The sequence below is a fragment of the Tursiops truncatus genome, chromosome 13 (genome assembly GCF_011762595.2).
Source record: "Tursiops truncatus isolate mTurTru1 chromosome 13, mTurTru1.mat.Y, whole genome shotgun sequence".
NCBI lineage: Eukaryota > Metazoa > Chordata > Mammalia > Artiodactyla > Delphinidae > Tursiops > Tursiops truncatus.
Genome location: NC_047046.1, coordinates 17,093,661 through 17,107,275, shown reverse-complemented (window position 1 = coordinate 17,107,275; position 13,615 = coordinate 17,093,661). Strand labels below are relative to the sequence as shown.

At 48.3% G+C, this 13,615-nt stretch overlaps 1 long non-coding RNA gene across 1 annotated transcript; it reads right to left on the bottom strand.

Annotated features, from left to right (window-relative positions):
* Window positions 1–9,710: 9,710 nt before the first annotated feature.
* LOC117307626 (uncharacterized) lies at window positions 9,711–13,601 on the bottom strand. Its single transcript, XR_004521470.2, has 4 exons — window positions 13,455–13,601; window positions 12,572–12,629; window positions 10,880–11,006; window positions 9,711–10,341 (listed from the first exon to the last, which is right to left on the bottom strand). It is a non-coding gene; the product is annotated as an uncharacterized lncRNA (long non-coding RNA).
* Between the last annotated feature and the right edge of the window lie 14 nt (window positions 13,602–13,615).

The following is a 13,615-nucleotide window of genomic DNA, read 5'->3' as shown; positions in this document are numbered from 1 at the left end:
CCGCTCCGCGCCCGCGTAGACGAGCAGTCAGCGCCGCCCGCCGGCCGAGCGCCTAAGCTGCCGGACGCCCCGCCCCGCCCGTCCGCCCGTCCGCCCGCGCCCAATCCTCGCCCACGGCCGCGGACCTCCGCGTCACCATTGGCCGAGGGGCGGGGCTAGCCCGCCCGGCGCGAAAGCGCTCCGACTCGTGGATCCAGGTACGCCCAGGTGAGCCGCTCCCAGGTGACCCGTCCTCGGGTGTGTTACCTGCCGCCCCCGGCGTGGCACACCCCCAACTAGGCGGGCTGGCTTGGGCCGAGTCCTCGCCTGATGGACCAGGTCACAACTCACAACCCATCCACCAGCCCAGGTTACAGCCCAATCCAGCCAGCGTCCCTTAGGACATCTGTTTCCCCGCAAACAGAGCCTGTCTTCCAACAGCCCCCAGTGACGTTTTGGACACTGCTGTGGTCACAGTTCTCTTTGGCTACAACCACTGGGGACGCATAATTCTTCTCCGTGAGTGATCCTATGCCTGTTGGACACTGCTCAAGTCACAAGTTAACTCAGCCATGCCTAACTAGGACTCCTGTTACCTGAAATCTGGGGTCGAGTCTGACTTCAACAGTCTGATATTACCTGATGGATTCAGCCCAGTTTACAATCCAACTCAATCAACACCTGACTGATGCTTGTTTCCTCAAACCTGACCTCAGCCCACTAGCTCAGAGTACACGCCTGTCACAACCTGGAGCACAGCTCACCTCAGCCAAAACCCACCTAGATGCTTGTGTCCCAAAATCTAGCACACAATTGTTGAGAGGTCATTCATTCCAGAATAAATAATTAACTGTGCCCCCACTATGTGCCATGCACTGTGCTAGGCATTGAGGATAAAGTGATGAAAAGTACAGCAAAATATCTGCTCCTGTGAGGCTGACATTCTAGTTGGGGAGACAATACAACCCAACACAATACAATACATTATAACACAATACACAAATAAGACAACTTCAAATACTAAGTGTAAACAAAGAAACTAAAACAAGGTGGAGTGCCAGGGAATGACTGAGGACATGACTGGGATAGGATGTAGAGAGTTAGGGGCAGTGAGTACCTATGAAGTGGTGACATTTGATCCAAGACCTGAGGGAGAAGTAGGAGACAGCCAGAGTGGCTGGGACATGTGCAAAAGCCTTAAGGTGGCAAAAAACTTGGTGTGTGCAAGCAGCCAGGGGGGACGGGGGAGGGAATGGGAGTGGAGCAAGTGCGAGGAAGAGGCAGAGGAGTGGAGGGATAGGAATTGAGCTCAGGGAGGTGAGCAGGGGCTTGTTGGGTTAGGTAGAGTGTGGTATAGTTTGGATTTTATCCTAAGGACAATGAGAAATCACCGGTGTCAGAAAAATAATTGCCAGACCTTATTCAATATTTTCAATTTAATCTTTCAGGGGGCAAATGGGAGAAGAGGCTGTTCCAAACCAAGGACACGACCCACGTACAGTCAGGAAATGAGAGGGTCTGGGGGAGACAAGGCTATCATCACTTTTCACCCATGACCCACACCCTGACATGTCCCATAAAGTCAGCTCACCCACTAATAGCAAGCCCAAGCCATCAACTTTGGCTTGTTCCCACCCCACCCAACTTCACCCCCTCAGGCATCCTAAGATACCATCTCCTTGAAGCCTCCCTCACCAGTCCTCCCAGCACTTTGACCCAGTGCCAGAACCCCACCTACATTTCAGACACTGCCATTAATTCCACAGAAAGATCACAACCCACATGGGGACCTCCAGCCTCAGACAATGCCCTGATTTCTCAACTTGCTCCATTGCAGCCAAACCACCAGAGATTATGGCTGATATAAAAAATTCAAGTCTGGAAGAATTGTCTTGCCATGGAACATGGGTTTAAGATGCTGCGATAGGTTGTTGCTCTGGGTTAGTGCGATGTCTTGAAAGTTCGTCCATCCATCCGTCTACCCACCCATCCATCCAACAAATGTTTTAAGTGCCTGCTCTGTGGATTCCCATAGCTTATGACAGGGGTTGGGCTGGTCCTAGGGGCCAGGCTGGAAGCATAGATGGATGCCGTGGGCTGAGGGTTACACAATAAGGAGTGGAGGGGACTGTGGAGAACTGGGGATCGCACAGACCATCTAAAGGGCATTGTGGCACAACTCATTCCCGGAGTTGCTAGCTTTTCAGATTTCTCAAGGGAAGTCAGAAACCTAGAGTTGAGGGCAAAAATCTCTTGATTTTTAGATGTTGGCAACTAATTTTAAAAAACTTTTTTAATGCTATGTAAGCAACACAAAACATTTTTTTTTCTTTTGACATATCTCAAACTTACACAGAAGTTAGGTGTACAATTCAAATAGCTTTTTGTTCCTGAATCATTTGAGCCTAAGTTGCTGGCAAAATGCCCCATCACCCTAAATACTTCAATGTGTATTTCCTCCAAACAAGGATGTTCTCCTACAGAATCGCAATGCATCCATCAATGCAGAAAATTAACACTGATGCATTTTTAATGTGTCTAATACTCAGAGCTCATCAACTTTTGCCATTTGTCCAAAGGATGTCCTTTGTAGCAAAAGGGTCCAGTTCAGGATCTCATGTTGCATGTAATGGTCCTGTCTCTTGAGTCTCCTTCAGTCTGGAACATTCCCCAGTCTTTGTTTGGCTCTCGTGACCTGGACTCTTTTGAAGGGCAGGCGCTTTGGGGAATGTCCCTCAGTTTAGGTTTGTCTGATGTTTCCTCTCAATTAGGTTCAGACCATGCATCATAGATTAGATGCAAGTTGTGGCTTCTGTATATCATGAAATATCACAGAAGTGATGCTGTGTCCTTATTGCAGCATAACAGATGATATAGGTGACTTCAATTTGTCCAATTATGGATGATGTTAATTGTGATCACTTGAATAAGATGGTGCCTTCCAGGCTTCTCACTCTGAATTTCTTCTTTTCCTCTTTGAAATTAATAAATATTTCATAGGGAGGTACTCTGAGACTAGGTAAATATTCCATCTCTCATCAAATTTTCCCTTTATTTATTTCCATCAGTACAGGCTCTTGATTCCATGGGTTACAATCCATTACTGTTATTATTTATTTGGGTGCCCAGTGTATCCTAGATTTGGTCCATGATAGCCCCTTTAATCTAGCTTCTGTGTCCTTTTGACATGTCTCCATCATTCTTTAAACACTTCATTACTGTTTGACACAAGATATTCCAGGCTCATCTTGTACTTTCTCTGCCCTAGCTCTGAAATCAGCCGTTTCTCCGTAGAACCCAGGTTTCTTTTAGTAGAGAATGGTATTTAGAAACCAAGATCTAGATGTGCTTATGGTTTGGGGGGTGTCACTGCCCCTAGATCCTATCAGTGGACTGAGTTATACACACACGTGCGCACACACATTTATATCTATATTTATATCTATAGTCTTTTATCGATATTGAAAACCATGAGTTCTCCCTAATAGATCCAGTTCCAGCCTAACTCCACAGGGTTAATTCTAGTCTTTCCATACTGGTAACTCCCTGCTCAGACAGTGAGAAACCTAGTATTCTCACTGTTTTCAGTGTGTTCACTTATTTGACCAACTCCCCGTATGTAACAATTTCTTATTGTTGATGATGCCCTCCCCCCAACAAGGATACCCTCTACACCCCACTCAAGTTCTGACACCACATACCGAGCTGCCTTTCCATGAGGATGACCTTCTCACTCACGCAAGCTCTGGCCCCCTGTGCTGGGCCACCCTCACCCCATGCAGACACTCTTCTTATCCCTTTTGAACTATGACACCCCTCTTTGGACCGGCATGTACCCTCTCCCCCTCCCCCCATCGCTGATGTTTACTTTGCTGGGACCCACCTAGGGGATCAAATTGTTAAAGAACAGAAGGGAGGGGAAGGGAAGGGAAGGGAAGGGAAGGGGAGGGGAGGGGAGGGGAAGGGAGGGGAGGGGAGGGGAGTGGAAGGGAGGGAAGGGGAGGGGAGGGGAAGGGAGGGGAGGGGAGGGGAGGGGAGGGGAGGAAAAGGGGAGGAGCCACATAGACCTTTAGCCAGCTGGCTTTAGCTATAGGTCATCAATCCCTACCTTTAGCTTACTGTAACGGGGCAGACTTCACACACTCAGTACATATGTGTTGAGTGTTTACTCTGAACCAAAGAGGACAGAGGTTGTAATCAACAACAAATAAAGTGTCCTGGGGGAAATGCTGCCAGACACAGAGGAGCCACCTCTGTGGGCCATCGCACTTGCTCCAGTGGCTGCACACCTGCTCTGAAATCGATTTGTGGGACCAGCTTGGCCAGTGGAGTTAATCCTAGTGCTTGCCATTGACTCAGTGGGAGTGAGGTGTTCATGCTACAAAGTTGCATCATTTTCCTGAACCCGCTCCACCCAGTGTTAATAGCTTCTTCCCAAACTGAATCATCAAATCCGGGTTACTCAGACTGACCCTTCCCAACAGAGTCTGTTGGGATGGATAAAGTAGACCATGTTGGTGGTCTTTTGGACATTTCATCCTATAAATCAGCCTCCCCACGTGCACCTGGTCATAATAATAATAACAGGTAACATTTATTGAGCACTTACTATGTTTCAAGCCCAACACCTCCACTTTATAGCTATTTGGCCGTGGACAAGTCATTTTCTGTATGAGTTTCCTGTGGCTGCTGTAACAAATGATCACAAACCTGGTGGTTTAAAACAACCTAAATTTATGCTCCCCCAGTCTGGAGGCTGAAACCTGTATCACTGGGGCAAAATCAAGGTGTCGGCAGCGCTGCACCCCCTCAGAGGGCTCTAGAGGAGAATCTGTCTCTGGCCTCTTCCAGCTTCTGGTGCCTCCAGGTTCCCTTGGCTTGTGGCTGCATCACTCCAGTCTCTGCCTCTAGCTTCACATGGCCTTCTCCTCTGTGTGAAGTCTCTCTCTGTCTCTCTCTCTTTTTTTCCTTTTCTTTCTTTTTTTTTCCTTTAGCCGCGCCACAAGGCTTGCGGGATCTTAGTTCCCTGACCAGGGATTGAACCCATGCCCCCTGCAGTGGAAGTGCGGAGTCTTAACCTCTGAACCGCCAGGGAAGTCCCCCTTCTCTCTCTTATGACACCTGTGATGGCATTTAGGGCCCACTCAGATAATCCAGGATGATCTCTCCATCTCAAGGTCCTTAATCACATCTGCAAAGACCCCTCTTCCAAATCAGGTCACATTGAGGGCCTCCAGGGATTAGCGCCTGATCTCTTTGAGGGCCATTACTGAGCCTACCACACTTCCCGTCTCTGAGCCTCAGTTATCCCACCTGTAAAATGAGGACAGTAATAATGGTAACTACCTCTCAGGGCTCATGTGGGGTTTAACGGGTTAATGTAAATCAGGCAGTTGGTGACTTGGCAGGCAGGCAGCCCTCAATGAATGGCGTGGTTATTACGAGTCGATTTCTTGAGTTATTTCTACCCAGGACTGGCAATTGTGGGGGTAATTGATTCCAGTGATGTCACATCCCCAACTGCCAGGTTTTCAGCAGGATTAAATGTGCCAAATTGGCTTTGTTGAGCCAACTCCCCTGGGTGTGAAGAGCTGCCATGCCAACCCGCCTTGCTGTTTCGCGGGGCCCGTCTGCCGCTTCTCCCTAATTAACGCAAAGGCGACACACACCAGCAGGCCCACTCCCTGCCATCCCAGGAAAACAGCACCGCATACTACAGCTAAATATTTGAACTTTTTTTTTCAGTTGCTGCATGAACATAGTATTTGGGGCATGTAAACAGCACAGAGTAAAGGGAGAAATGCCACCTCGTCTTCTACCTATAGGGGCAGCCTCAGGGGAAAAAATGCTATAAGGAAACCCAACCATGTCACTGACAAAAGACAGTGTCACAACAAAGTACCATTGCTATTAGTAGCTCTACCACTTCCAGCTGTGTGACCTTGGGCAAAGAACATAATCTCTCTGAGCCTTGGTTTCCTCATCTGTGAAATGGGTATCCTAATAGCCCCTCCTTCAAAGTACTGAGAATATTCAAGGAGATGGCACCTAAGAATTTAAGGATCCACCTGGGACACAGGTTGGCACTCGGTATATGTCACATGGGGATGCTGAAGGTGAGGACGTTGATGGTTCTAGAAATGCCCCCCCCAGCTCTCAGTAATTCTGGGTGGAAGTAGAGTGAAAGCACCCAGGCCCACCTCTCAGGGTACCCAGGATCTGGTCCTGACTCTTGTTGACTGGTTTCCAGACTCTACTTCCCTTTGTGAGCCTCAGTTTCCCCATGTGTTGAGTGAATGGGTCCAGCATGATGATTTCAAAAGCCCCCTTTGGTCGGGGGGAGGGATAAATTGGAAGATTGGGATTGACATACACACACTGCTATATATAAAATAGATAACTAATAGGAACCTGCTGTATAGCACAGGGAACTCTACTCAGTACTCTGTAATGGCCTATATGGGAATAGAATCTAAAAAAGAGTGGATATATCTATATGTATAACTGATTCACTTTGCTGTACACCTGACTAACACAACGTTGTAAATCAACTATACTCCAATAAAAAAATTTTAAAAATAAAATAAATAAGCTAAGCTGAGGCCATTAAAAAAAAGTCCCTTCTACCTCCTAATTCCACTAGTGGCTCTCGGGGTGTGTCCCTCACTCCTACTGCCCCCTGGCAGCTGGCTTTGCTGCAGGACCCAGGCCAGTAACTTTACTGTACCAATGAGTGTGCAGTGGAGGCACACCTCGGTGGACAGGACGAGTGGCAAAGCTTTTCTCGGGGACAAAGGCTCCTGAAACTCAATAGAGGAGTCTGGGAACATCCCAGGTGCTGCTCAACAGAGGTCGCACTGAATTTTTAGGAACCCATAGTGCACACTGTCCAGGTTCCGCGGGAAACCTCTCCAGCAGAGGTGTGGCCCTCTAGCCCATGTCCCCACTCCCCCCCGACTATGAGGACATAGTGCCCCACTTGCCATAGTTTCATTCACCCACTCTCTAGGTATTTATTAAGCACCCACTGTGTACCAAGCAGTAGAGCAGAGGCTGGGACACACAGCAGGAACCAGATAGCCAGGTCCCTGGCTTTCATGAAGTTCACGGTCTAGTGTGGGCAGGATGTTAGTTTTTAAAATTATTTCTTTAACACTGCAGTGAACACTATGGAGGAAAAATCCAGTGTGTTCTGAGGCCAGGTGACCTGATCCAGTCAGCGGGGCTGGGGGAGGGCTTCTCAGAGGAAGGGGCATTTACACCAAGACCTGAAGGATGAGGAGAAGTTAGAAGGGGAAACAGCCTTCTAGGCAGAGGGAACAGCACAGCAGAAACACTGGCCGTGAGACTTAAAGAAAAGGCTAGTGTGCTTGGTGGAATTGGCCAGGGCCCAGACCGTGCCAGGTCCAGCGGCTTGTTCATGGTGTGGCTTCACGTGGAAGGAGAGGGGGAGCTGAGGAAGCCTCAAGGTTAAGCACAGAAGGGAGCTGCCCGACACCATCCACCAGTCACCTTGAACTTAGGAACTTAGGAAGTGGAGGCTCTCTGCCATCCAGGCATGGCCATTGGGTGCCCATGTTTGGGAAAGGCATGGAAAACACAGGACTGGCTTGAGGCCCCATCTCAGTGGACTGTGCCCAGATCTGACAGCCCAGCAGGATGGAACCGGCATGGGCTCTGGGGTGGTGAGATCTGACTTACACCATACAGGCCAACCACACTAAGCTTCAGTTTCCCCATCTGAAAAGTGGAGTTGTGATAACACATAATTCCTAGAGACGCTGAGGACAAGGGGAAGTCACACAGGACAGTAGATGTTCAGTAAGTGCTAAGCAGGTGCTGGCCAAGTCTTCTCTTCTTTGCCGCTTCTGTTTCCACCTCCACATGCTGAGGCCACCAGCTGCTCTCACTAGAGACACTGGCTCTGCCACTTACCTCATTTGGGCATGACCTCTCCATCTCTGGGCCTCAGCCCCCCATGTAAACAGAGGAATTTGGATGGGGTGAACTCCACCACACTGGCCCAGGTGGTTTTCCAGCTGTGGTGACGTCAGATCCAGCAGGGGGAACTTGTCACAGAGATGTGTTTTGGGGCCTGAGCCCCCAGAGGGAGCTAGGGAAGAACCTCTGACATCCCTTCCCCAGCTGTTGTCATGGTCCAAGAATTACACTTGGATCCTAAAAGCGAGGGTCTCATACACCACCTGTTTTCTAGAAAGTGTGCCATTTGCACGTCGTGAGGCCTGTCTTCAGAAGTTCAGCCGTGGGAAAGCAGCCCGAGTGCTGAAAGATCAGAGTTAAAACAACCACGTTAATCCATGCCCCTGACATACCGCCCAGAACAGCATTCTTTTGGAATTCTCTTGTGAATGTGGGCCACAGCTGACTGCCAACCTGCCTGGGGAAAGGAGTGTTTGAATAGTTATTTTGTTTTCTTGTGGTTTCTCTTGCCAATAACACATGGAAATATCTATACCCACAGTGTGATGTGTGCTGCAGAATGACGATGATGATGATTTATATTTCCATGACCTGACTTTTTACATTAAAAAGTTGAAACAGAAAAAAAAAATCACACGTTGAGATGGTTGTACAATATTATGAATATACTTAATTCCACTGAATTGTACACTTAAAAATGGTTAAAATGTTGATTTTTATGTGCATTTTACCCCCAAAAAAGTCATGTATTAAAACAAAAAGAATTGTACTTTGAGCAATGCTGCTCTAGACAAGTCCGTGTATGGGAGTACTTCCTGCTGACTGAAAAATTATTTAAGCAACAAGACTCTATTTTACCTTCTAAAAAGGAATCCCATTGTATGTATAGATCACGTTTTCTGTATCCATTAACAACTCTGTACTGTACACGTAAAGATGTTTTAAGAGGGTAGATCTCAGGTTGTATGCTGTTTTACCATAAAAAATAGTAAAAAGAAAAATCTTAAAAGAAAAAAAAAAGGAATCCCAAGCTATGGGGTGGGGTCCCACTTGGTGGGTTAATTCCATATTTGACATCACCATCAAGGACCAGATTCTTCTGTTCCTGCCCTGCGAAGGTCACGGTCAGCTGTGTCAGGGGCTTCCTCCTGGAGAGGAGGGCCGCAGCAGTACCACAGGTCTCCCACAGACCCAGTAAAACCACCCCTACCCCCAGGAGATGTGCCCTTAAATGTCATTAGGCAGGACTGGGCCCCAAGCCCACCGCCAGCCCAGTCAAGGGCATGGCTCCATCATAGCTGACTTAGACAAATCAGGATTTACTCCTGAACCACACGCAGAGAGGAGTAGACACCCCACCCCAATCAGTGTGCAGCTCAAGCAGGGAAACTGGGAGAATGGCTACGTGTTTATCAACTGGTGGTGAGCAAATTAGTACAGGCAGATCTCACTCTATTGCGCTTCACAGATACTGTGTTCTATACAAATGGAAGGTTTGTGGCAACCCTGTGTCAAGCGAGTCTGTCGGTGTCATTTTTCCAACAGACTTTGCTCATTTCATGTCTCCGTGTCACCAAGACACTGGTAATTCTCACAATATTTCAAACTTTTCCATTATTATTATATTTGTTATGGTCATCTGTGACCGGTGATCTGTTTTTTGTTTATCGGGGTTTCTTTTTTTGGCCGCACTTCGGCGAAGCATGTGGGATCTTAGTTCCCAACTAGGGATCAAACCCGTGCCCCCAGCATTGGAAGTGCAGTCTTAACCACTGGACTGCCAGGGAAGTCCCTGATCGGTGATCTTTGATGTGAGTGTTGCAAAAAGATCATGACATGCTGAGGCTCAGATGATGGTTGGCATTTTTTATCAATAAAGTATTTATTTTATTTTATTTATTTATTTTTTGGCTGTGTTGGGTTTCTTTGCCGCGCACCAGCTTTAGTTATGGCGAGCGGAGGCTACACTTCATCACAGTGTGTGGGCTTCTCATGGCGGTGGCTTCTCTTGTTGCGGAGCACGGGCTCTAGGCGTGTGGGCTTCAGTAGTTGTGACTCGTTGGCTCAGCAGTTGTGGCTCTCGGGCTCTAGAGCACAGGCTCAGTAGTTGTGGCACAAGGGCTTAGTTGCTCCGTGGCACATGGGATCTTCCCGGACCAGGGCTCGAACCCGTGTCCCCTGCATTGGCAGGCGGATTCTTAACCACTGCGCCACCACAGAAGTCCCAATAAAGTTTTTTTGGTTTTTTTGCGGTATGCGGGCCTCTCACCGTTGTGGCCTCTCCTGTTGCGGAGCACAGGCTCCGGATGCGCAGGCTCAGCGGCCATGGCTCACGGGCCCAGCCGCTCCGCAGCATGTGGGATCTTCCCATACCGGGGCACGAACCCGCGTCCGCTGAATCGGCAGGCAGACTCTCAACCACTGCGCCACCAGGGAAGCCCCAATAAAGTATTTTTTAATTAAGGTGTGTGTATTGTTTGTTTAGACATAATGCTGTTGCACAATTAATAGACTACAGTATAGTGTAAATGTAACTTACATATGCATGGAAACTAAGAAATCTGTGTGACTCATTTTATTGTGGTATTTGCTTTATTGTGGGGGTCTGGAACTGAACCTGCAATATCTCCAAGGTCTGCCTGTAACAGTTTCTCAGCTCCTTCCCTTAGGAGAAAGGGAACTAAACCCAGCACTTGAGCAGGCGCTATGCAGAAAACTGTCGGCATTAAGGCAATTATAACACGAACAGGTATCACTTGTCAAGTGCTAATCATGTGTCCAGCACTGGGTTGAGGCAGCTGTTAAACAAACCAGCACTACTATCCCCATTTTACAGGTGAGAAAATTGAAGCTCAGAGATACGAAATAATTCAGTGCTAGTCAAACAATTGAGTGCTAATAAAACACAAAACTGGGGCTCTGAGAGGCAGCCCCATAGCCCCAGGGTCTTTGAGCTCACCTGTCTGCTTCTGCATCCTTGTCTTAGGGAGGGTAGGGAGCCCAGCTCAGCAGAGAAACCAGGGTGGTTGATGTTGAAACGCTGTGAAAACCCAGCGTAGGTAAATGTGCCTTGGCATCGCCACCTGCTGATTAAGTGAGGGCATTGCATGGCCTCCAGCACTGTCACGTTTCAGCTAATAGGGAGCTGCTCCCGTGTCATCATGCCACCTCCCCATTCCTGTTTTCTCCTCCCATGCCAGGACACCCAAAGACAAGTCCAAGAACAGCCCCAAGGAATGGTGCGCTGGCCCAGGGCCCAGTGTGTGCAGCGTCCACCTCGATGGTTGCCTGCCAAGGCTTTCTCTCCTAGTCCCCTGTGGGCTGTAGTCATCAAACTGTCACTAAATATTGAATATTGCTGAACTCTTTATATGGCCCAGCTGGCCCACATCTGCTGGCCTCTTTTAAGAGCTACATCTACAAGTCACAAGCTGCTGGAAAAGCAGACTGAAAAGAGATTTACAAGCTCTGGAGGTTGGGTGTAAATCCTGACTCTTGTCGTCCTTGCCGTGTGACCTCAAGGGAGTTGCTTGAGATCTCAGTCTCAGTTTCCTCATCTGCAAAATGCAGGCAGGAACCTCACATGTTAGAGGGAAGCTTAAACAAGAAACTACATCTAAAAGCATCTGACACATGGTAGGTATTCAAACAATGTTAGTCCCTTTATGTCTTTCTTTTTGTTGTCTTTCAATACCATCTTTCCCTTTCTCTTTTGGAGAAAAAGAAGGGACTCAAGCTGGGGGGAATCTACTCATTCATTCTCGACGAATATTTATTAAGTGCCTACATTGTGCCAGGCACTGGAGCCACAGCAGGGAAGGTAATGATCCCTACCCTCTCGGTGCTTCAGAGAGTGTTCAGGACCTGGAATCAGACAGAGCTGGGTTCAAGTCCTGGCTCTACCACCTACAAGCTGTGGTTCCTTGGGCAAGTGCCATCCCAGAAGAAGAGGCCCAGAGGCTATGGCCTGGGGCCTCAGGCTTCCAGGACCAGGCCAGTCAAGCCCTAGGCCCTTGATCCCAGTAGTGGAGCTTGTTTGGTCCTTTAAGGCCATTATACAGATGAGGCAACTGAGGCCCAGAGAGTGGAAGGCCCTTGCCCAAGAGGCACAAAATCAGGACCTGAAAGCAAGTCTCCCACAACACAATTCACATGTTTCTAAAGTTCCTACCACACTCAAGGAGGCCCATCAACAAGTATTTATTTATTGGGCTCTTTTGTTGTGTGGGCAGCTCTGGCTGGGTTGATCAGAGTGGGTGGCTGCTTCCCTTCTCCACTGGGGACACAATATGGAAGAGTGGCCATGACCTTGGCCAAAGGGGTTGGGACCAATCGGAGGCTGACCCTAGGGAATCTCACGCATGAGGCAGGGCAGATGCTGAGTAAACATGTGTCAAGTAAAGGGGGATGTAAGAGACAGTGCTCACCTGAGTAAAGGGGGATGTGAGAGACAGTGCTCACCTGAGTAAAGGGGGATGTGAGAGACAATGCTCACCTGAGATGCTCACCTGAGCTCACCTGAGGTGCTCTGCTGTTGGGCCCTCTCCATTTAAACCTTCATTTCCTCTCACAAGGGCAACCCTAGAAAGCAGCCCCGATGGTATTCTTTTTAAAAGCTAAACTGAGGCACAGTAAAATTTTCAAGACTTACTGATTTGAATCAGGCAGCACCAAAGAAAAGGTGGTCGGGAGCGCTCCACCGGCAGAATCTAGGAGAGAGGTTTTTAGAAAGAAGATGTGAAAGCAAGGGAATCATTTGATTGGCTATTGCTTAAGGGGTTGCCTTGTTTGGGAACGCCTAGCTGGCTGTTGGTGATTGGTAAGTTTCATTTTCTCGGATTCAAGTGCATTGGCTCTGGCCTCGGTTTAGGTTGGCTTGCATAGGCTACGGAGGCATCAGGGCCTCCCCAGTCTCACGGCCTCCTTTTTCAATTACTTTAACATTCTCATTTCACAGACGAGGACACTGAGGCACAGAGTGATGAAATGACCTGTCCAAGACCACATGACTAGCGTGGTGGAGGTTGCAGCAGAGGCCACACTGTTCAACCGGACATTATGCTGCATCCAGGAAAACAGAGAATGGAATAAAGGGAGGAAGGAATGAAGGAGAGAGTAAATGAAGACAAGAATGGGAAAATGAAAAGAGCATGAATCAAAGAGCGGATGTTTTCATTTTTTTAACGGAATAGTTGATACATAAGATAATACACGTAACACCTGCGAATTATAAAACACACTAAGAGAATGAACAGACTTGAACCCACCACTATCCTAAGACAATAGAAAGTTACAATAACTCGTCCCTACTGACGCCAGCGGTTCTGCGAGCTGGCTGCACGTCGAAAGCACCTGGGGGGCTTAGACAACCACTGATACCCTCAGGGAGCTTGATGGGATTTGTCTGGAGTTTGGTTTGGACATCTGGATTTTTAAGAGCTCCCGAGATGATTCTCATGCGCAGCCAGGTTTGAGAACCACTGGCTTATAATCACCTCCCCTATCATATCCCTCTGATTTCCCCCCATCCTCACCTTTATCCTGAATTTGGTGTAGTGAATGGATTCTTTTCCTCTTTCCTTGCCTGTTTCCAGGACTAGCGACGTTTGCGATTGAGCTCCCGCCCATCACGCGGGGGCACCAGAGAAAAACACAGCCTTCTTTTTCCTCTCTGCGCGTCTAGTAATCGCGCTGT